Consider the following 25,652-nt stretch of genomic DNA (forward strand, 5'->3'; position numbering starts at 1 on the left):
GTGTTTTTATACATTCTTTATTAATAATAATTTCTCTATTATGGTTACACTGAATAGGACAAATTGGTAATGCTTGGTATAACTCCACACTATTGTTGACCCCCTGTTCTGCAGCCATGCGCCAGTGCCGGTATGTCTGCCACTTGGAGGAGAAAGATCAGGATCCTGATTGAGCACGTACTTCCGCTGTCGCAACTGAGGAGTTTTTCACTGTGACCCCCATCGATATGTAGAAACAGCACTCAGCGAGTCCAAAAAGGCCCCGATTCTCTCCTGCAGTGATGCAAGACTACAGTATGTAGGAAGTGTTGGCTGCTCTCCCCCATAGCATCAAGGCGCTTTGTGGTCAGTGTTGTCCACTGATGCTGTAGGAAGGGCTCCTGTACTATTGCTGGGAAAAAAAACAGTGCTGATACCAGATGACAGTGTGTCTAAGAGCTCTACAGGGTCTTGTTCTCGGGACCTTCCACATTATGTGTAAAAACATGTCACCTCCTAAGGGAACAGAGTACACTTCAGGGTGCGAGTGAGAACCCCTCGAAAATGTCTCTGAGTACTCAAATAAGTTCTATGGTTGAACACAATCAGAATATTTAGAGGTTACCTTCAAATAATTACAATCAATTTCCCAAGAACAGATGTTCAAACTGAAGATCTTAATAGATGAATATAGACTAAAGAGACCAATTTATTTTCAGAACTAATGCAGATAAAAGGATACCATAGCCGTGTGTCCCAGAAAAAAAAACCCATACGCTTGTATTGCCTAACAGAAATGGAGATTAAAAAATATGAATTAAAATGTGATTGTTTGGACATTTTGAGGCTGATAATTCAGTCCTAAGCTTGGGCAATTTCTTGAAGCTATTGGATGATGTTTATAATGACAGCACAACTGAGACTGGATATAACTGTAATTTTAAGTGTGCTTTGGGGCTTCTGGAATAGTGGTAGGAAAGTACTTTTCTGTGTTTCTTGCTACTGTTATTATCAGTGGACCTTCTAATTATTTCTGCTTGTTCCCCCATGTTTGTGGCCTTGCCATGACAGAGACAGTGTGGCTGTCAGCGCCCAAAATCCGGTGTCTAGATTAAAAAGGGTTAGTGGCAGGTGAGTGGGTGTTTTGGGTTTGTGTTTGAGGGATGTGACATTTGTTTGCGGCAGTGTTACTAAGGGGTAATATTCCTTCTTTTTGAGCAAAGCAAAAATTGCATTTACTCCTGAATTTATACAACTCGCTTTATAAATTCTACAATGCTTTTATCTTTTTAATCAGATTTTAGTTTTATTATAGTTTGCAATGAAGAAATTTAATCCATCTGTTTTAAAGAAGATAGCAGTTTTGCAGTAGATGGTATATTTTCATCATTTTAGATGAAAAATGATTATAAAGACTTATAAAGTTAAACAACTATGTAGATGTCATTTCTGGGTGAAATTCCTTTTTGGAGTACATGGGAAACAGATTTGGGGGCGGCACGGTGGTGCAATTGCTAGCATCACTGCTTGCAGTACTGGGGCTGTGGATTCGATTCCTGTGGTACTGTCTATGTAGAGTTTATCTCTCTGTGTTTGCATGGGTTTCCCCCCACAGTCCAAAGGCATACTGGTAGGTTAATTGGCTTCTGGGAAAATTGACTCCAAACAAATGTGTCTGTATGTGCCCTGCTGTTGACTGGCATCCTGTCCATGGTGTACCCCTGCTTGCACCCATTGCTTGGTGGGATAGACTCTGGTTCTCCAGACAACCTGATTTGGATAAAGCATTAAGAAAATGGATGGATGAATGGAAAACAGAATTGAATTGTGTTTAAACACACAAAGAGATGTGTGTTATGGTAATCACCAAGGTTTATATGACCAGATACAATCTTCTTAAAAATGAATGGTGAATTTACTTAAAATCAGGATGCTACATTAAAAACTATATGTAAAAAGGTGTTTTCTCTAAAATCTATCTCTTTGTGAGATATATCATGTTTAAAACTTTTCTTTAAAATTAAGCTCATCGTGCTCTACATGAACAACAGAAAAATTAAATACATTTTAATAACCAGGTTGCCCATATTATGTATTTGATTAAATGAGGTTGATTATACAAGATGAAACAAGCTTGATCACACAAACCATAACAATTGTCTTTCCCCTGTATATATTTTAGTATGTTTGTTGATATATTGATTCCAGAAAATTCAGGATTTAATCTAATTACCATGACACATTAAAACTACTCTAGTTTGTAGTGTTTTATGGTGTAAACTTTACTTCACCACATGAAAAAAAACATTTTTTTTTTCCAAGAAGATAAAAGTACAGATATTTTTATTAATTTTCCTTAGGCAATGTATCATCATTTTTTTGTCTGTGCTTCAGATGCTAATATGAACCAGCTCTAGTAGGAGTTGCATGCCAGTGTTTTTACTCTTAAAAACAAAGAAGAATAGTTAATAAAACTGAAATTATTTTAGAATGAAGTACATATTCTTTCTGACAACCTACTATAAATCATAATTTACTTGGGAACTACTTTATACTTGATGTAAGAAGACTAAGAAACATTTAAAATAAACAGTCCACCATAACTTTATAACTCACATGGAAAAGCAAAGTTTAAGGTATTAGCAAAATTTATGGTTTAACTTAGTGATTTTGATTTAATGTGGTTGCAGCTGGGAACAATGTTGAATGTCATCTTATTTTTTCATTATAAAGGTTGTTGTGCTTTTATAACACAAAATTAAACATTCATTTCACAGCATATGGAACTGATCTTTTTGTTATGACCTCATTGGCATTATCAATGTTTTTTTACTTCAGGTTTCTTGCATGAAATTCCTTAAGTCACATTAAAATATCAAAAGCTAATGAACTTTTAATTAAAAAAATGTTATAAAACAAAAGTTATGGTACAATTCAAACTGTGACACAATTCATTGTTGAGGAATTAATAATTTTCTAATTTAATAGGAGTGTGACAGAGTTTATCCAGAAGATTCAGAAGAACAAAAACTAACAATTCATTATATCCAATTAAGTCTGAAATAAGCCTAATTGTAATATGGGTAAACCCACATTTATTAAGACTATTTTAAAAAATACATATCTTTAGTACAGTCATGAAAAACAACTGTTTTCTGAAAAATGTAAATTAAAACATCTGAACCTGTTAGACCTTCTTTACAATACAGTATTTTATTTTATCATCAGTTTTGCGAATTGTTATGGAATCGTCATTTTATTTTAGATGTGTCTTTTCACATTACAGCAACAACATGTAACACAGGCCTATTCAAAATTATTTTTTAAGTTTAGTTAAATGTTTTGTATAATGAGTATCAAAACATTACAAATCCTGTAATTTAGCTTCTAAAAAAGTGATCAAAACTCAAATTCTTATTCATTGAGTGATGCAGATTGAACTGAAAACATTTCAGTGATAACAATAATGATATTACAATTTGGGTATGACTTGGTTATAATAGATGTTTACGCCTTTAGTAACCATCTTTCTTACACTCTTCTCCATCTTAGTATTATCAAAATATCCTTTTTTGTATTCCAAAATTCTATTATAAAATACCTCTAAATATATAGATGTACAAATAGAAATATACTTTAATCATTCTTAATGTGTTTCCTTTGTTTAAAGCTTTATGCCACATATTTGAAAGTCAGAATTAAACACAGAGCTTGCATCATGAGGATATATAAATGAATATAAACAAATACAGTTTTAAGAAGTCACATACTAATCATGAAATGGGTAATCCATACAAATAAGTCATTTCTAAAAAAATAATGAATCAAAAGTGCTTTTGTTGTTTGCTACAGCTCAACAAAATTCAGTTGTCTATTATAAAAGTTTTTCACGCCAGATTACAGATAAAGGTGTGATCTAAATGCACAATTGCAAAATAAGTGGACCTTTTCTGTCACTTCCGACATTTTACTTGGCACTAAACAATTTATCAGGTGCTAAATTTCTATTTACTTCTTTCTCCAAACCAGCTCCCTGTTTATTAATTTTTATTTGTTAATTTCTATTTTTGTTTTACTGTGTGTGATCTCAAGATTTTTGTTATTTTGCTGACTTTGCATTGGATATAAAACATCCCCTGAAGAGCAAAATCTGGCTGGCTGTTTAAGAAAGTGCAATATCAGTTTCTTCAGATACTGAGCCACCACAAGATTCAGCTTCTGTGAAAATGACTGCACACATTCATTTCCCTGAATGGAAGTGAGGATACAAATATCAGAGGACCACTAAGATGCAATTGCCAAGACACTGAAATAGTTCATTTTTTAGAATTATCTGGCAACAATACATGCCAGAAAGGGAAAACACAAGTGTGCATGTCAATCTTTGTTTTTATGGCTTAAAAAAGAATATGACATGAGATATTTTTCCTAATGGTCTTTCGTAAATTTCCTCCTTTCTTGATATCCCAAAGAATTATTTCAGTAGCGCTGTAAACAGTTCATTCCCTCCTGGAGGTTTTCAGTAGTCTTGCAGAATGAGGTTTATATTTCCCTTTTATGCTTAGAAAGAATTTATGATAAATTCCAAAATTAGGACTTCATATTTCGATTGCTTTTGTTGAGTTCCCCAAGTTGTTTCTTGTTCCAAATGTGAATTATTCAGAAGCAAAAATGTTTGATTTAACCCAGGTGTCATTGACAACTTCAGGGGAAACTGAACTTGAATTTTCAGCATTCTTAATGTGTAAGTTTGTGGCTATAAGATCGTAGACACTTTGCAGCAGATGACTCCAAAACTCTTCTTCTTCAAGAGGGATTTCTGGTGCTTGGTGGAAACATCGGGAGTAGCTGCCAAATTAAAAGTGGCTTGCAAATGTAATGATGAAGTATCAAATTGAACAAAATTTACTGACGTGTCTCCAAATATTGTTTTGCCTTTGAGTCAGAAGGAGCTGTAGGGACAGAAGAAAAACACAGAATGACATTAGTAGTGTGACAACGAGAAATTAGGATCCAATTGTGAATCTGCAACAAGTAGTTCAGCACTTGAAAAGCAAGAAATCAAACACCTTTTTTTGTGCATGCACAAAAGACGTACAAGAGAACAAATGTACAAAAGTACAAATACCTAACATTTATTTGTTGAAAATTCTCACTGTGCTCACCAAACTCATCAAACTTATATGAGATGCACTGCTGCAGCAACATTAATATCTTTCCTATTCTGACGTTTTTTTTAGTCTGGTTTTTAAGTTTTTTCTTCAGCATGTGAAATGTTTGCTCAATTGTATTTAATTAACTTGGACAGGAAATGATTTCACCACTTTTTGCATGAGGTCAAAGTGGCTGCAGCAAAGAATTACAAATAAACAAAGAGATTGGCACATTTAATACATTTCAGACTACATGCTGTTACTGTCTCCTCAAAAGGGATGCACAACCAAATACAGACATTTTCACTCTGAAATGTACTTTAAGTAATTGTGCCTCTATGCTTATGGTCACTTGAAATCAATGGGGTGATCACAAAGTATGTTTCTAATCTAATATGGCCAGATGCATGCATGAAATGACCTCAGAATAAAACATATATTGTACTTATCATATCATATTAAGATGATCACAAATTCACATGTGTGACCGTAAAAACAATGGTAACTAAAAACTATTGTGGTAAATACTGCACTTTGCTGCCCTGTGCATGACACCAGAAAGAATGCTCTGTGACTGTGTAAGATAAGCCGTCCTACACTGAATAATTGCAGCCCACTGATAACACAAATACTACATGTGGAAATTTAGCTAACCTATTTTAAGTGAATGGTTAGATAGTGAATGTCCATGGCTTTTTTAAACAACACTTTATATTAGGATTGTGTATAGCCAATCCCATCTTGCACTGATAGCCTTAATATTAATATATATAAAAAGACATCTGTGTGGCAAAGATGCCAGAAAAGTAATTTCTTCATTTGGCACAATCCAATGTGTACATCAGAATAATATAAAATGGATTCAAAGAAATAAAAAATCTTTATGTAAAATGATTTAATATATATTGTTGAGATTCTGCTTTCATTTTCTTTTAATGTTAAAGTGTGTGGATTCAGGGTTTGTTTTAGAAAGGCAAGTGCTTTCTATTACCATACATATTTACTTATAGTGCTTCCTGAATATCAGGAGGTTTATTCTTTGGCTGTTATGAATTTGCTGCTCTGACACACTCAAGAGATTATATTTCATCTTCTTATATATGACCGGATTGTGTTTGTTTGATCATCTTCTAAATATAGACTCCAATTATTACGCTGCTACTCAATTAGGAATCATCAGCTGGAATTCACTTTTCTAGAAATCACCTGCACAAACCAAAGGAATACTTAAGCATTCTTTGAAGTATAGTGTTTCAGAATGATCATGTTTTTTATAACAATCTGACAAATTCATGTGCTTTTCATTCAGTTTTGTACCAAACCCATCTCCAGTTTGCAGGAATGGTAAAATCTTGGTTAAAACCAACTATCTTCAAGACTTAATTCTGTATTCTGGACAGTCAAATCTGAACCATTTTCATTTGTATATAGACATTTGTACTCACAGAAGTACATATTATAATGTAATGCATAATCATCCATTCTTGCAATCATACAATGATGACATTTCTTTATGTAACATTGAAATAACATATCTTATTAATAGTTAGGGTGCTAATGCTCAACCAATGAGAACCTGAATAGTAGTGGTCAGAATAGTTAGGGAAATTCTTTATTCATACTATCCTGGTCCTTGGTAAGCCTGGCACAATCTGGTATTTAAAAGTACTTCTGATTTTGAAATTCTCGTGTTTATCTCTGTTTTTCAGCAATTTCTAGATGGTGAAATTTTTCATTTTGTAAAATTAAGTAGTAGCTGTGGCAATAAATATTAAGAAGCTTGTTTCTGTATTCATACTACTATATATATATATTCACATCTTGTTGAATTATTATTCATCTATTTTCTAACTGCTTCATGCGATTCCATTTTAGGACATACTTAGACAAACACAGATATGCACACACTCACACTAAGGCCAATTTTCCAATTAATTAAATTAAATTAACTGGAAAATTGGTAAATTAATTAATTAAAGTGTGTAGTGTGCTCTCACGAGGCACCAGTTCTGTAGGGTTTGGGCATTTACGGGGACAATTATTTATTGTAGCCGCAAATCACAAAATGATTCTTTTGATGGCCTTAGAATCCAACCATGCGATATAACTCAAACAACGCACACACACAGGTACTAATACACGAGGATACATTTATTAATACATAGAATATGCATGTAAACCTAACAGATCTTATCGTGAGGGTTATCAGAATACAAAAGATATATATTCAGTCAGTTACGAAGAGTTACATATATCAAGAGGACATACGCTCGGTATATCATTCATTTAGACCGTTTCGTAAATGAACTTGGTTATAACTTCTACATTGGATACTCAAAACAAGTACATAACTCTTAGGAATTAAATTGATATCAACTGGTTGGGATAACAATTGAATTCTTGAGCAGTAATGCATTGAAGTTGAATACTCATCCAATCTCTGGGGATTCAGATCTCCTGCAGGCACAAAGAAGCAGTTGCAGGCTTCTAAGCTGTCCAATCCGTGCTCTCTGGCTCCGTGCCAGGCTGTGCTGTGCGGCTTGTGACGGTGCGCTGTTGATGCTCTGCGCTGCTTTCTGAAGACCAGCTAGTTAGTTTTGGCTGAAACTAGCAAGAGTTTGTGCATAGGAGAAAAGATGACTGTGGGTCCCAGCAAGTCAGGAAGAGGACCAGTTCGTTCCTGATGAAGCGCTAGTTCTGAATAGTGATTCAGCTGTCCACAGTTCCGACCTGTTCACGAGGCTTGCTGCTGATGCTAACCTCGGGTGGATCCTCTGGTTACTCGTGGCAACCTCCGTTCTAGACTCTTAGAACAAAGGAAAGTTCTGGCACTCGGACACACTGGCCGTTCCGTGGTTGTCCAGGCTGAGTCTCAGGATGGTCAGGAGGTGCGCTGCGAGAATGTCCTGCCCTTGGGAGCCTTTCTGCTCCTGGGCCGTCCTGCCCTGGAATTGTCTCGCACCCCTGGAATTCTCCTTAGAATTCTCCTACTGGAATAGTCCTTAGAATAGTCTCTCAGGCCCTCTGTGTTGCCTGTTTTTACCTGGAGGAACTTCAGCTCGTTGATTGGCTGAAAGTTCCATGGGCATCAGAGTCCCACTTGGGTTACTCGGCCCTACCAGTACCTGATTGGTTGATCAAGGTGAGATATGAGTCACTTACTCCTGATACTTAGGAATGCAGTCCAGATGTCCATCTGGCACTCCCTAGACAGATAAGCGCCAATGGATGACCATTGGTCATGATAGCCAGGCTTAGCTAAGTGCATCCCCATTTGGGAGCTGTCCCTTATCAAAATAAAACATCTTTAAATCAGCCTGCATGAATAGCTTCTTTGTGGCTGCACCACAGAGATGAAGAGAGAGATGGGGCCTCATTTGGGAAAGCACAGCAACACTTAATTCTGTCTTATTAACAAGCATTGCCGCTACAACTGTGAGCGAAAACCCACGTGAACACAAGGACAACATACAGACTCAATATACTGTATACAGCACCCCAAGTCCAGAGTTGAAAGCAGGGCCCCAGTAGTTCAAGGCAGGAATGCTAAGCACTTTTTCATCGAGCTCCCCCTGTATCATTCATCTAAACTGAAATTCAAGACCATAAATTTGTTTAGTAAACTCCATTATTTCATTATTTGTCTATGCTTTATTAAATAAATACTTAAGAACATCATTATTTTAAAAAATGCTATACATATATCCTAAAAATAAATTGTGCTTTTATTATGTAGGAAATGTGTCATTTTGTTTGGGCTTTGATGATACATAGAAGCAAATCAGTATCTTAGATAAGACTGTTCCAAGTGAGTGTTGTATTCATTAGTTGAAAGATGCATTAACTCAAGGATTTCATTTTAAATGGGTTACACATATAGAACGAGCAGAAAATACTTTGCAGGCAGCAATTATTTACCCTCCTCTTATTTGGTAATATGCAGATGACACTTTGACTTCCTAAGCTCAGATTAAAAGGATTTTACAAATAATGCTTAGCTCTTCTCTAATGAAAATGTGAGACTAGGTTTTATGATTGCTAAAAGCACCACAAAGCTCGATTAAAAACTTGTTAAGCCCTGTTCCTTTAAGTGCCTACCTCATATAAACCTTGTTTAATGCAGAAATACAACATTATTTGTATCATAATTATTGTTACCGCATGTTGTCCACAATATTCTTTAAAAATGTTTGTTAGTTATCTGAAGTGTGAGAAAATACAGTAGGGTCTTGACATATGTGAATTTAAAATTCAGAATTCACTTATTCGGGATTTTGTTTGACCAATGGTATTTTATATGGAAGAAGAGCAGAGCAGGATTAAACTGAGCTAAAGGCTGTTAACTACAACTTTCAAATAAGTGGGCAACAGACTAGGATTGTGAGACAAAAGTTGTGAGTGAGCCTCTCCCTGCCCCTGGCACACGTACCCAATACCCAGCATCCACATCTCAGCGTGCTCTTGTTTTTATATTGTAATGATCACTCCAGGATCTGTGTCTGTAGACTGCTGAATGACAGGCTGGAGACGACTTTACAGTCTTACTGACAGATGTATTGCTCGTTTCATCAGGTGGAGCACAGAGATATTCACGATTATTTAAGATGATTACTGTAAGTTTGTGATTACTGTTTATCAATGTTTTTTGACTCAGCCAACGCATTAGTACTTTAATTATCTTTTAAGTTACTTACGGTATGGTCTTCTACCATACATACTGTACTATATATTTGAGTTATTTTGCGATGATATACAGATGCAGCCATTCAAAATGCGCGGGTGATACCTTATTATTTTCCGGTGCGCTTTACGCAGTCTACTGCGAGTTACCGGTAAATACCGCTAGTTACCGTAAATTCTCCTATAATACCGCAAGCAAAATAATAGTATCCGGAATTTCCGAAGGTGGAGCTAATAAAGCTCAACCTCTCATGTTTGAGCTGTCGCCATCAAAGTCTTTAACGAAGATATTACTAATAGTATTAATAATGAATGACCTTGGACAAGCTGTAAACTCAAAGTATTGCCCTGGTCCACATTATTTTTTTCATTGACCGTCTTTGTAAAAGTAACACCACAGCATTTCGCAATCACGCATTTGTTTCCAATCATGCAAAGTACAGTGATTCACCATCCCTTTCACATGCTCATAAAAGAGATTGATTTAGGAACATAAACATATTACCGTATGCAAACTGTACTGTATACAGTATGTATATGTATATTTAATGTCTTAACTGTGCCAGTTTAAGTTTTGAATATTTATATGGAATTTTACCACTGAAGGGAAATCTTAGTGCCTGAGCATAAAAAGAATAGAAGCATACTGTAATGTGTGTGAAGGCCATAAACTATATTAATTTTGGAACTTAAACATACAGTATACGGCTGGTCTCGGTACTTTAAAGAAAACATACACACCAGTATTCCATTTCTCCCAAAACATTTTAAGCATCGAAGTCTTTAACTAACGTGATACCGGAGTCAACAAGCATACTTTTAGAATTTGATTAAAAGGGAATATAATATGGAATCGCGTATCTAAAGAAATGAATAACGATATAATTATATTCATGTTGCAAAAAAACTGCAACGGACATAAAAACTCCCTTGCTTTTAACAGAGCGTTCCATAATTCTCCCTAAACATTTTAAGCATGAAAGTTTTATCCTCTAGATAAAGGATCCTCTAGAGCACAGCAAAGGCTATATTAAAAGAAATGCATATCTAAAGAAATGAATAAGATATAATTATATTCGTGTACTGCGACAGGGCTGTGTAGGGCTGTTTCACCTCTCTCTTCATGTGAATCTATTCAAAAGCCATTTAGCAAAGAGGGGATGAGAAGAGTGACAAACTAGTATACAGTACTTTAGATTTTTTTTCAGAACCGGGGAAAATCTGATCATGTTTCTCTATAACAATAATAAAAAACATTGCCACACCCAGACTGTTAAACCAACGCATTAGCACGTCAAAGCCCATTGAGGAGCCGGGCGCAATAACTGTTTTGTCCCTTGATTTACTGATCTGCATTAATTACAGAAATCAAGTTCCTGCTCTTTGCAGACGACCTGGTCCTGCTGTCGCCCACAGAACAGAGGCTGCAGCAGAACCTGGCACTGCTGGAGCAGCACTGTCAGACCTGAGCGCTGACAGTCAATCTGGACAAGACCAGAGTTATGGTTTTCCAGAAAAAAAGCCAGACCTCCAGTAGTCTTCCTGAAATCGTCTGATTATGAACGAATAAAAGCATCTTATTAAAAACACGTTTGCGTTTGTTTGGGAGCTATATTATGTATTTTTCATATGTAAGATATAATGATGTGTTCCCCCTTACACATCGCACGACTTTAAAAGCTAGAAAAACAGGTTTCGATTCACATTATCTGGTGAGCCTTGTTTCGTCAAAGGACAGCACAAAAAAAACAGACATTGTGTGGTACAGAATGGAGCTCTGTCAATTCAAACAAGTTCAACGCTGATTCAGTTTAAAAAAAACTGCAACGGACATAAAAACTCCCTTGCTTTTAACAGAGCGTTTCATAATTGCCAACTACAAAATTTATTTAAGCTGCGAGACTTATCATTCAACCAGAAATATCACAAGGATCCTCTAGAGCACACCAAAGACTGTATTAAAAGTATACTAGTGACAAACTAGTATACTTTAGATATTTTTTTCTGAACCGGGGAAAATCTGATCATGTTTCTCTATAACAATAATAAAAATATTATTTTACATATCACCTTTATGCGATATCACCTTAAGGACAGCACATACAAGGGTTAATTGCACAATGGACCGCACAAAGAAATTTAAAATAGTCTTCTTTAGGTGTGAGGGCAGGAGTGGATCGCAGAAGGCATAATCAGCAAATTAGGAAAACAAAGAACAGGACAGGTGAGACGTTTACCCAGAGAGCAAGTGATCAGTAAAAGGAACACCTGTTACGCCCAGGTTTTAGCTCTCTCTCTGCTGAATGAATAAAAGCATTTGATTAAAAACGCGTTTGCGTTTGTCTGGGTATTTACTTTGTAATCTGTGGTTTACATCTACTGTATTGCTTTGAGATGCCACTTGTAAAATAAAGTTTTTTATTATTGTTAAAGAGAAACATGATAAGATTTTCCCTGGTTCAGAAAAAAGATGATTAAAATCTGTAATCTTTCCACTTGTATGTCATCAGAAAATACAAGAAGTTTCTGCTTTGTGTAAGGATGGTATCAAAAAGTAATCTAAGTGGTGAGAAAGCTGTGCTCCTCAAAGCGCTTTACAGGATAAAAACAACAGCAATAGTGTTAAGCTGGGCAAACAATTTTTTTATAGAAATACAAAATGAGATATAATGATGTGTTCCGGCTAAGACATTAACGAGTACAACCCCCTCTCTGCGGGAGTGCTGGCTGTGACGAATTTAACCAGTTTCACAGGTATTTTCAAAGTAGAAGGGGGCGAGATTTCCAGCGAAAGACATCTCCCCCCCTCAAAAACCCAGTAAGCTAGGCTCCTCAATGAAATCGCTTTAACATGCTAATGCGTTGGTGTAACAGTCCAGACGTGGCAAGCTTCTAATGTCAACTCGACTCGATTGGAAGACAATGAACATATTCTAGCCCTAAATGAATTAATAGCAAACATGGTTTACATAAAAGACATTTTTCCAAGAAAATCTATAATAATACGATCTATAAATGAAATCTGAGCCTAAATATAAAGAAAAAGCATTTTCAGAGAGCAATCACACTGTGTTTATGTAGAAAAGGTGATTAGGTTTATGAGCAATCTAATTCGTATATAATAATACTTATTAGTTTAAAACGCTATATAAAATAAAATTTATTATTAATTTGCTGGACAGAGCGGTGAACATTATTACGGATAAGACAAAGATAACGATCCTGATCAGTTTAGAAATCTGTGTACACTGTGAGGTTTTTACTTCTTAAACTTTTAAAATACACGTTTCGAATAGAAAGAAATCATCTTCCTGGTACAGTATGTACAGTATAGCAAACCAGCACGTCTTTTTTCTCCAATCAGAGGGGTTAGACGCTTGGTTAAAAGCAAAGGAGATTGTCTGTTATAGTGGACATAAAAACAAGAGTTCGCTGGCATTATATCCTAGAAGACACAGATCAGGGCCAGACCAGGAGAATCCCCGCAGCGTATGCTTGTTGACTCCGGTATCACGTTAGTTAAAGACTTCGATGCTTAAAATGTTTAGGGAGAAATGGAATACTGGTGTGTATGTTTTCTTTAAGGTACCGAGACCAGCCATATACTGTATGTTTAAGTTCCAAAATTAATATCGTTTATGGCCTTCACACGCGTGACAGTATGCTCCTATTCTTTTTATGCTCAGCTACTAAGATTTCCCTTCAGTGGTAAAATTCCATATAAATATTCAATACTACAACGGGCACAGTAAAGACGTTTACTGTAAATCTTTCTACGACAGACCAACGGACCACGAGTGCCCCTGTCAGTCAACCAATCACGTACCGCGGTACTGCGCGTCATCGTGCTTCACAATGCACGACGCCGTAGCCAATTACCTCCGGTACGTGTGTGTACCGCGCACTCTGAATGGCTGCATCTGTAGGGGTGGACTTTGTTATACTGTATATGAATGTGGCTATTTGCGATATGGTTCTCTGCACGGAACCCTCGCGAATATTGAGATGTACAGTATATAACCTAAAGGTTAGAAAAATACAGTGTTATAAATAATTTGAGCTAAACAATTAAAAAAATAAGTATAAGATTACATTTTTATTCTGTACTTTGTGCATAATGTAAAAACTTCCTTTGAATTTCTGGTTATGTGTCTGTGACTGAACACAAAAGTGCTAAAACAATGATATCCTCTTGTGCCACGTCCTTAATTGGATGTGTATACAGTAAATCTGTTTGAGCTAGTCAGTTGGCAAAATGTTTAAGGTTACATCCATGCTACTATCCATTGACAATTACAAACTTTGCCGTATGATGATATAGAAGAAATGGAAATTTCTCTCTTTTTTAGCAAGCATTAAAAGGCTTCTGTTAAATAAAAAAAGGTTCTTACACAGGTAAATACAAGGAATGAGAAGTCTTATTGAAGTTATATGGATTATAAAGTCTGTAATGTAAAATGATTATTTTTTATAACTAGCGCAAATCACACTGTATATAATATAAGGAAATGGCCTGTTGTTCAAGAAAATATGTTAATTTCCAATCTTTTATAATAATAAAATAATATAATAATAATCAATCCTTTTTCTAGCCACAAGGGTCATTTTAGTTATAATAATACAACTTTATCTGTGAGCACTGTTCAAGAAACCCAAAATGCTAAAGTGCTTAAAGTCACAGACAAGCCCTATGCTCTGTAAACGTATTTGAATGTATTTTGCTTTAACTCACTTGGTCAACTGTGTGACACCTGACTCATAAATGTAGCATCTGATTACGGCAGGGGTAATGATAATGGAAATAGTGAAGGGTTGCTTAGCTGTAATTGCAGGATATGAAAGTCTGCCTTGTATTTATAGGACTTGCCTTCCTTCCGCACATTCATCACAAAACCCAACAGGGGTCTGCTCAACAAAACAGACTATCACAATGGAGATGGTAGCTTTGGCCAATAAAAGACAATATATTCAGTATATGACTATTTTGGTACTGTGGTACACAACTGGTATGCAGAGTGCTGCCAGGCAGAATGCCATATGACCCCGGAACTTTGTTGTGTGCACTGAAAAATTGGGATGGGTTTTTATATGTTCTATTTGAATAAAATTAGTTTCTGTCGAATACGCAGCCTACATATAGTACTATGATATAGCACGCGCTAATACTTGAGTGGACACAAGAGATACTCTGTAATTCTATACCACTCTATAGGAACGCATGCTATGAACGTAAGTGACCAATTGTATTTAAAACAAAAGCTATCTCCAGCAAATAGGGAGGTAGGAGAATGTGCGTGATTTTGGAACAATGCCAATGTTGTAAGCACAGGAAAGCATAGAAATGCATACTACGAACGCTGGCAATCTTGTGAGCACAGGAAAGCGTGATAGATAACAGAAATATATTTCAGAACTATTCTAGGTTAATTTGAGAAAAATACACCAGCGTCTCTGTGTTTCGGTCCCATGTGCATGAAATAAAAACTTATTTTAACTTCTGAGACAAACTCCTGAAATGGAAACGGGGTAAATGCAAGCTTGTAGATTGCTTAAGCAGGTAAGCCCCACACCCCTTGTGAAGTGCGTTAAGATGAGCAGATGCTTTTCACTGCAATTAAATGAGTCTATAAATGTCATTGATTTGGCCAATTTGCACATTTACGTTCGATACGAGTTTGAGGGCATGTCCCATGAGGACTTTCTGTTCTGTAAGCCGCTACCAACAGGAACTACAGGAGAGCACATATTTCAGCTTCGGAATGAATTTATTGAAGAGAATGGCATCGACTGGATAAAATGCGTTTGAGTTTGTACAGATGGTGCTAGAGTAATGACAAGCTGACACAGCGGTGTAGTTGAACAAATAAGGGAGGTTGCTCCAGATATGAAGTGCAGCATCCACCACGAGGCCTTGGCCTTCAAGAAAATGCATGACGATTTAATATCTGTTACACTCTGTTCTGAATTTTATCAAGGCTCGACCAATGAATTCACATCTGCTTTGCTCGACTAAACAGGCTCACCCCTCTCACTGAAATTGTGCTTTTTTGTTAATTTTTAATTGTTGTTGTTGTTGTTCCTTCTGTCATTCTGTAAAGCGCTTTTAGAAGCCACCTTGAAAGACACTAAATCAAATAAAGTTTATTATTATAATATTTATTATTTGTGTATGTGAGTGTGTGCACACATGTGCACTCATGTTGGTCATTGAGAGTTTCTGTGGTTCATAAGGGAATATGACTTGTAGGTGGTACATTAATGCTTTGGTTTGGTCAGAGGTTGTACTTGGTCCAAAAAGTTTGAGAACCACTGCACTAAGTAAAAAGAGATGTTTTTACTATTACTGTATTATTACCATAAATAATGGGAACAATAGTTTGAAATCCTGGAAGTATATACAAAATAGTGTAACTAAAAATATTATTTTTTGTTATTTTTACCTTCTTTTTCCATGTTATGTTATGAGGGGAGCTGGACTACTACCCCTGCAAGTTTGCCATGGTGTTTGGGTGTTTAGAAGAGGGACAAATTATCTTGCCTTTGTTATTCTCTTCCCAGAAATCCATTTTTGTGGGATATATTGAGATTACTCTTTTTTTAGTAGAAATTGACTGTGAGTGTAGTGGACTCTGTTAACCCTATTTGCTCTGTTTTTTTTATATTTCTACAATACATTGACAGTAGTTAACTTTGGAATTCGCACAGGACTAGAATGTCATCGCTTGGCTGAGGGCTGGCCTCCCAGCCACAGGACAAGGAGCCCAGAACCCCCATGCAGGGTAAGCAAGGGATACCTGCAGAGGTGGAGATGGGGTGGGATGCAAGAGACATGAAAGAGAGAGAGATAGGGATCTCGTAGGTATAGCGTTTGAGAGAGAAATGGATTGTCAGGAGCGATTGCTAATTAGTGACAGCTGAGTCTGATTGAGCTTGGTTGTTGTCATCCATCCCAAACTTTTGTTAAAAACTCCATTTCATGAGGAATGACAACACCCAAGATGAAAGCGTTATAGAATGAAATTGTGGTTTAACCCGCTTGGCTGAGGGCTGGCATCACAGGACAGAATGTCTTTCAAGTTGATTCCTGAATATACATGTTATTAAGATTATTAAGCACTGACTAGCTTCTGGGTGGGTAGTATAGTGGACAGAATTGAACACAGGGTCCCAGCCCTACAAAGCACTAACCTTGCACCGCAGGGACCTGGTAACAGCAAAATCCTAAAGTGTACTTTTCCAGTCAAACATGAACCACAGAACAGAAACAAAAACTGTGTGGAAATGCATTTAAAGCTGAGAACAGTAGGCATAGGTACTTCTTTTTGGAAAGAGTTATGGGAGTATTGAACAAGCTACTGTACCCAACAATGACATTGAAGATGATACTTTGGCTTCAAGAAACAACTGGATGAGGTTCTTGGATCGAGCTATTCAATCTGTCAACTTTTAGACATCGTGTGTAGGTATTAAATACTGTTTTAGTTTTTAATCATGTTGTTTGAAAGGTAATGGTAATCTTTCAGAACATTTACCTCTAATTCAAATAATGTTCCCATGCTGACATTTTCAATATTGGATCTATTAAATCTTTGTAGCCTTGTATTCATGATTACATATAAAATACATGTAGCTAGAAGTATTTGGTCATCGCAAAAATACATTAAATTTATACAAAGAACAAGAAATGAATTTGCTTAGACACCGCAGTTAGAAGAACACAGATGTAAAGAAAAGAATGAGATCTATGAAAAGGAATTTGAACAAAGAAATGTTTCCCGAGAAAGAACAGGGACAGAAAAAAGGCACAACTCTTTCATACAAGAAAATATTACTGCTATACTATACTTTATTATACATTTCTATACAATAATGAGACTAAAAAGGCTGTGCAAGATAACAAAAACACAATTTAAACCCCCACTTATATCTGGATGTGAAACAAAAATACCATATGTGACAGTGCTAATAAATTTGCCTTTAAGTAGTCATAATTAATGTGTAAGGCAATAAAACAATAGGTGTATTGTAAATCTTAGATGGAGAAAACAATATTTTTGTAAAAGTAAGCTGTTGTTCTAGTATATTACCTTTGGTTCAAAAGGTACATATTATATACTCAAAGTTACTGACAATTATGGTATTAAACGGAAATTATACCAAAATGTGAAATTTGTGAATATTCAAAAAAATGATAAATTAAAAAAAAATAAATATTGTTAAGTTTTTTGGGTACTTAAAACTTCTGATGACATTATTTTAAAGATGATGTGCAATATTGATATTATATATTTATAGAAATAGTACTTTGAATAACAACGTTACATGTATTTCTGTATTTCTATAGAATGTGTCTGAACACTGCTTTTTTAAAAATGACATTGGAAGAGAGACACCCATTCAAAAAAGACCAGATTCACCGCCGATCATCTGCACAAGTTACATTCGTCATTACTATTATTAAAGGATTCGATTTTTCATTCCTAAAAGGAAATTAGGATTTAAAATTCACAAATGTAAGTGTGGGAGATAAGATATAAAACCATATACAGTATAACTTCTAATTTCTCTAATATTATTACCATACAAATATTTTGTTCTGTAAATAGAGCCATTTATGTAAAAAAGTACAACTCATTAATGTTACTTGTGATTCATAAATCGCTAATGTGCAAATGAAGCTGAAAAAAACTTTGTAACCTGCTAGGATCTGTTTCCTTCCTCATAAAATGATTAACAAACTCTTACTGTAAGTCATGACAAATTAAGTTTCAGCGTATTTCTTCATCCATCCTTTGTAATGAAATATACTTGATCTCACTAGACAAACCCTAGCTTTCCTTGAGGTTTTTAACAAGTGTAAAATATGTTTTCAGCTCCTGTCTTATTTCTCTTCTCAGCTGTGACTTTGTTTGTTTGTTGCATTGCCTTTTACAATCGCTGTACTGCAACCACGTCTTGGAAAAAAGTACTTATTTTATTTAAAGTACCTAGCCATTATGATCAGACATTTTGGCATAACTTTTTTACATAATACAAGATTCATCTGTGCTTTTCAGTATAATTTACAACTTTGAACCACAGCCAGAAATGGAGTGGAAGCTGACCCTTTACATGTGAATAAGATATTCAAATGTAGGAGGAAGCTGCCAGAATTGCCAGCCTCAACCATTCCTTTGTGAGCTCCTAGCTCATCATGGCTTCAATGCACATAACATTTCTTGTTATCTTTTGTATCATTTACCTCATTTCTATTCTGCCTTTCTTCAGCTCAAAATAACAACTGATCAACATTCTTTTTATTTCACTGCCTCCATCCTACTTTAAATGAAAGCATGGTTTTAGTTGAAGAATTATTATTGTATATAAAGAATTTAAAACACTTTTAGTCTAAAATGTATGAAGTTCTTTTCAGCAGATACAATTCTGTATAGCATTACTGTGTGTCTTATCTACAGTATTCTGCCAAATAATTTAAAAACATAAAACCATCAGAATATAAAGTATATGAAAATGCCTATATCTTACTACTTCTATAGAACACATGTAATGTACAGCTCTATTGTTTACACTGGCAACACCTTAGGGGAAATGTTTGTTTCAATTAAGAAATATTGAGCTCAATTTGTTACTTAAACCTCAAATGTATGAAAATAGAAATATATATATATAGAAAATATATTGTTCATTATAGTCAAGATAAAGTATATCAGGAACGTATGTCTACAGAAATTTAGGACTATTTTAAAACAGATCAAACTTTATATAATTCAGTTTTGCAGAACAAACAGCAAATTAAATATGAAAATATTTTAGTCACTAATGGAAATAAAATCAGTTTACATATAAATGAACTTCAAATTTAATTGCATTATTTAATTAAAATAGAATAAGTAGACATACATGTATATATATAATGCAAACTAAATATAAAAATAGTCATGTTTAATGTTTTATTCATAAAATTGTCAAGTTAAATTAGGAATGATTTTTATTGCACTAGATACAGAAGAAAAATGCAATCTTGACTATAAAAAGTATGTTTACTTGATGTGTTACAGTATGTTGTTCTGTGTTTTAATACAAAATATAACAGCATCCTACTCATCAAAAACAACAGTCTCTTCAAAGTGCTCTTAGTGCACAAGCAGCCTAATTGTACATAGATATAACCAGAAAATGAAGAACTTAAAATTATCTGTTGAATACTGGGGCCAAAATACCTCTAACATGGTTGTGGATTCTCTAACAACTCCATTCTTTTTTCAGCCAGATGTCCACATACAGTATTTGTGCTGTTGAAAGTAGCTCATTTGAAAGGGTTCAATTCCTGGAATGCTATCTGTGTGGAGTTTGTATGCTGTGTTGTTGTATGTTATGTGGCTTTCCTCCATGTGTTCTGGTTTCCTCAAACAATCTGACATACTGGGAGTTTCTGAGAAAACTGCCCACAGTATACTGTAAGTGTGTAGGTGTTTGCATGAATTGTTATAAGTGATGGTTTCCTGATTAAGCCACATTAACACTTTATTCTTTTCCTTGAGTAGAACGTTTCTCTTGGGTTAGTGGTTGCTCTGCATGATGTCAGAATTGCTCTGGTCTCCCCCCTCACTTTGTTCTGTTTCTTCCTACTTTATTTTTTCTTTAACTCAGTCAAATAATAAAATAAGACTGACTCCATGGTCTAGTCCCAAGCATCAAAATATGAGAGAATTTTTTAAAGGGGAGCTGCAGTTCCAATTTGGTTATTAAATCATGGTAACAAAATAAATTCCTTGATGCTAAAAAAAATTACAAATTTCAAATTAAGCACAAAATTGTGAACTTTGTGAAAGTACTGTAAATCGCCATGTTGTCTCAAACTTGTTTTTGAGTTCCCACGAATTGCGACGTGATGTGGCCCTTCCTGCTCACTAGTAACCGTAATGTAAACAACCGTAAACCGTTATTTATTTATAAACAATAAACTTTTATTTTATATAGAGCCTCTAAAAATGGCTCGTCAAAGTGCTTTGACAGTAAGAAAATAAAGAAGAAAAGTCTGAGTGGGAGCTGTGTCAGCATACATAGGCTGTTAAGGTATGGGTAATGGTTCATTCAGTACTGAAAGGAAAAGAAACTCTAATCTTGGAACTGATTGCTGTGAACTAAATGCCAATTTAGTGAGGGACAAAGAGATTTAGAAAAAAGATTTAATGGAAAGTTTTGTGGGAAGTAGTATTCCCAAGCTAATGCAATGTCTGTGAGCAATCTATTTTAATACCCATTATAATTCTGGTAATTAAGTAATTAAGGAAAATGGCAACGGTTGTGGTTACATTAAGATATTGCAGAACATTTCATTTGACTATTGACGCAAACATACAATGCAAAATATCTATCCCCACTCGCATTATTTTAATATATAATATACTCATATCACAGCATCATCTGTCCCACTGAATCTTTTTCACATTTCTTCTGTCGTACAGGTCTGTGAAGTTGCCTCAGCTTCCCCATCTTCTATTTCAGGGTAAGACATCACCCTTTGATCATTGTGTAAATGCGATCACAAAATCTCAGCAGTGGTTTTCATTGTTTGTTCCCTAAAAACTCTCTTCATGGACTAAGCCAATATGGGAATTACTGGCACCAGTCGAAAGTCACATAATGTTTTTGCATTAGGTTTCTTTAGGTACAGGTATATTAGTTGAAACTTTTCACATACTGAGCACAATAGAAGATTCAAGTAGCATCTGAAATAACTGAGTTAAAACTTCCTAAGTTGATTAGCACACATGTTCAGAACCTTTCTCCATAAACCGTCAGGTTCTTCGAATTTAAAATTTTCTTCTATTTAAAAAGGATACAATAAAAAAAAATACTTCTTCAGTTTTATAAAATCAAATATATTTAATTTTTTTGTGTTACAGCTACAATGTATTATGACATGTTTGCTTTTCAGGTCTGAAACGGCAACTCTTGTATTTCCAATACAGTATGATATTGGAGACCAATTTAATTTTACTGTTCAAACAAAAGCTACCCCTTTTCTGCTTTTCAAAGGGGAAAAGGGGGAAAGGAAAAAAGGCTGATTCAAGAGAAATGCAAAAAATTTTTTGATTTTGTTTCATAGTATCACTAACCTTTAATGTTTGTTGTTAATTGTCCACTTCATGACAGTAAACAACTGCAGATTATTGGCCGATAGAACTGGGTTTTACTCCTGCGATTGTCAGTATTTACACATTAGCTCATTCATGCTCATTTGTGTATTCTTAATATTATTTTCATATTCACGTATACATATTATTTATTTGATTTAAATACTACAGAAAGACTTTATTTCTTAACATTTCAGATTGGGCATTGGCCAGGAAGCGAACCCTGGACCTCCTGGGTTGATGGCAACAATGCTACCATGGAACAAATTGTCGCCCAGTTTAAACAACTTGTTTGGACAAGCTTTTCGTTTTCCATTGCAATTTCAAAATGTTTCCAAATTTACCAAAAGTGAATGAGTTACAGAATTCAATGCAAATGTTTACAAAGAAAGTGGAACACATTACCAGTTACAGTATACAGATGCAGCCATTCAAAGTGTGAGGTACACACACGTACCGGAGGTAATTGGCTACGGCGTCGCGCATTGTGACGCACGATGACGGGCGGTACATGATTGGTCGACTGACAGGGGCACTCGTGGTCCGTTGGTCTGTCGTAGAAAGATTTACAGTAAACATCTTTACTGTGCCCATTTAAGTATTGAATATTTATATGGAATTTCACCACTGAAGTGAGGTTTTATTTAATCTCTGACCAAGGGAAACGTTTCATTTTTTCAAAGAAATGTTTGTTAAAAAAAAAGGTCATGGTTCCACAGTGGGATTCAATCACAGACCGTGTGACATGGGAGTCAGGAACCTAACCCACAGCGCCACCAGCAAGGTCACATGCAGAGTGCTGAAAAAGCACTACAGAAACATTATCAACAGACAATGTACAGCGTGTACTATTCTTGTGTTGTGGTACATGAATATAATTATATCGTTATTAATTTCTTTAGATATGCGATTCCATATTATATTCCCTTTTAATCAAATTCTAAAAGTATGCTTGTTGACTCCGGTATCACGTTAGTTTAAGACTTTGATGCTTAAAATGTTTAGGGAGAAATGGAATACTGGTGTGTATTTTTTCTTTAAAGTACCAAGACCAGCCATATACTGTATGTTTAAGTTCCAAAATTAATATCGTTTATGGCCTTCACACGCGTTACAGTATGCTCCTATTCTTTTTATGCTCAGGCACTAAGATTTCCCTTCAGTGGTAAAATTCCATATAAATATTCAATACTTAAACGGGCACAGTTAAGACATTAAATATACGTATACATACTGTATACAGTACAGTTTGCATACGGTAATATGTTTATGTTCCTAAATCAATCTCTTTTATGAGCATGTGAAAGGCATGGTGCAATAGATTCTCAAAAATTACTGTACTTTGCATGATTGGAAACAAATGTGTGATTGCGAAATGCTGTGGTGTTACTTTTACAAAGACAGTCAATGAAAAAAAGAATGTGGACCAGGGCAATACTTTGAGCTTACAGCTTGTCCAAGGTCATTCATTATTAATACTATTAGTAATATCTTCATTAAAGACTTTGATGGCGACAGCTCAAACATGAAGGTTGAGCTTTATTAGCTCCACCTTGCGGAAATTCCAGATACTATTATTTTGCTCGCGGTATTATAGGAGAATTTACGGTAACTAGCGGTATTTACCGGTAACTCGCGGTAGACTGCGTACAGCACACCGGAAAATAATGCGGTATCGCCTGCGCATTTTGAATGGCTGCATCTGTATACAGTATATTATATTTATATCCATAAATTAATACTGTTACTGACGTTCAGAAACTATATTTATTTTCAGCTACCAAAATTTATTTAGTTACATAATTCCATATTAATATTCTATATTTAGTGGATTTAAAAAGCACTACAACTTTTTTTTTACAATAATGACAGCAAATACTCATAGAAAACATTAAAACATTAAAGAGTTTTACAAAGTATATAAACTTTATATAGTAATTCCAAACACATCAAAACTTTTCCAAAATTATCACAGTGACAGTTAAAGACTTTGATCCAGGAAATGTTGATGAAGAAGGTGGAAAACCTTATTTTTTTATTTTTAACTACCACTACCAGCTATACTGTATACAGTATACTGTATATAATGCATTTATATTAATTATTGCATATATTTTATGATATCCAGAGACATTATACTTCTATAATTTTTATTGTCAACTACCAAAATTTCCCTTAAGTTACATAATTTCATATGAGTTTTTCCTTAAGCAGATTTAAAGAAGTACAGCAGGGAAATAGCTTAAATAAAGAAGTTTTTTGATAACATCTGACGCACCACAAGTGCCACCTATCCATCGTCTTTGGCCAGTGAATCACACAGCCAAACCAGAAGCTCTGTGCTACAGAGCCTCTAGTGCAGCAGTGACTGTTACCACACGTTCTGAGCTGCTGCATCTGTATCAGAGAAAAACTGACTGATTGAGCACCAATTCCCAAATGAACCAAAACACAAAGAAAATCAACTAATGGTCCAATATTTCCCTTTCTAATTGTTTTTAGCAATTAATTTTTCATATATATAAATAGAGATATTATGTTGAGATTTAGAAAAGGATTCTTAACAGCTTTCCGTCATATTTAATCCCTTTGTTCTCAAACCCTGTTTATAAGTTCCCAATCAATATCGCATACAGTAACATTTCACAATATCTTACAATAATTTGTATCTGTATTCAGTAGTTCAATCTCATACATGTCAGTATTTATAATCATATTTCCCTCCTTTGTTAGCTTGTCTAATCACAACTAACTCATCAAATTACTGATCTTTAAGACAATGATTTGAATAGTGTTTAAACTGTAATAGCAATAACTGTAAGATCAATTGAATTATCAACCATAGTTTTACAAACTTTAGTGGAGCAAATATGCTTTTTAACTTAAATTATTTACTTCTTACTTAGAAATTTACTTTTTAGCTTCTTTCAACATATTAAATGTGAAGGGGAGAGGATTGTATTAGAAAACGTAATCATTTATTGGCACTGATTGAACATGGTCAATCGGATCCACATTCTGAGGCATATGTTTTCTGTTTCTTTTCTGTTCTTGTGTTTTTCTCTGGGCTTTTGGCCACCTGAGATAATGAAGTGATAATGGATGTACTCATGATGCAAGGAATGATGAACACTATTTGATCTCTCAGAAGAATTTGAGCATGTTCTCGGTTCACATTTGAATTTTCGTGACCTTGCAAATGTTCAGAATCTGCCTTACTTTAAGAAGGCAGTGAGGACTAGAGTGTAGAATAATGGGTTAAACAACTACAAAACAGAACAATGGCAGGAAGGATAGAGACATTCCAAATACAGGCAGAAATGCATTAATAAACCAACGGCATATGCACAAGGTTATTAGGGAACTGGTGTTATCTGTGTAAAGCCTATCTCCCTATGAGAGGATGGCACCTTTTTACAGCATAATGTCCCTGTCGCTATACTGGGGCATTAGGACCCACTGCTGGCCACTAACACCTCTTCCAGCAGCAACCTTTTTTTGCCAGGAGGTCTCACATCCAGTTAGTGACAAGGCTTACACTTACTTAGCTTCAGCAGGTTGCCAGTTGTGAGTTGCAGGGTGATATGGCTGCTGCTAAAGAGAAACAAACTTAAAGCTCTTTTCATACACGGACACGTCCTGTCCCAGGGTGACTGTGTTGAGTTTATACAGTATGTTCCAACTGTCCTCCCTCCCACTT

General features: G+C 35.2%; 1 protein-coding gene across 2 annotated transcripts in view; it reads right to left on the reverse strand.

The window, feature by feature from the left end:
• Nucleotides 1–2,920: 2,920 nt before the first annotated feature.
• The window catches only part of prr16 (proline rich 16), a 151,102-nt gene continuing 128,370 nt past the window's right edge, over nt 2,921–25,652 (reverse strand). For both annotated transcript variants that reach the window (XM_006626850.3, XM_015366358.2), the window contains one exon: nt 2,921–4,931. The gene's annotated coding sequence lies outside the window, so the exon portion shown is untranslated. The remainder of the gene's footprint in view (nt 4,932–25,652) is intronic.

Source organism: Lepisosteus oculatus, chromosome 3, assembly GCF_040954835.1.
Source record: "Lepisosteus oculatus isolate fLepOcu1 chromosome 3, fLepOcu1.hap2, whole genome shotgun sequence".
Taxonomy (NCBI): Eukaryota; Metazoa; Chordata; class Actinopteri; order Semionotiformes; family Lepisosteidae; genus Lepisosteus; species Lepisosteus oculatus.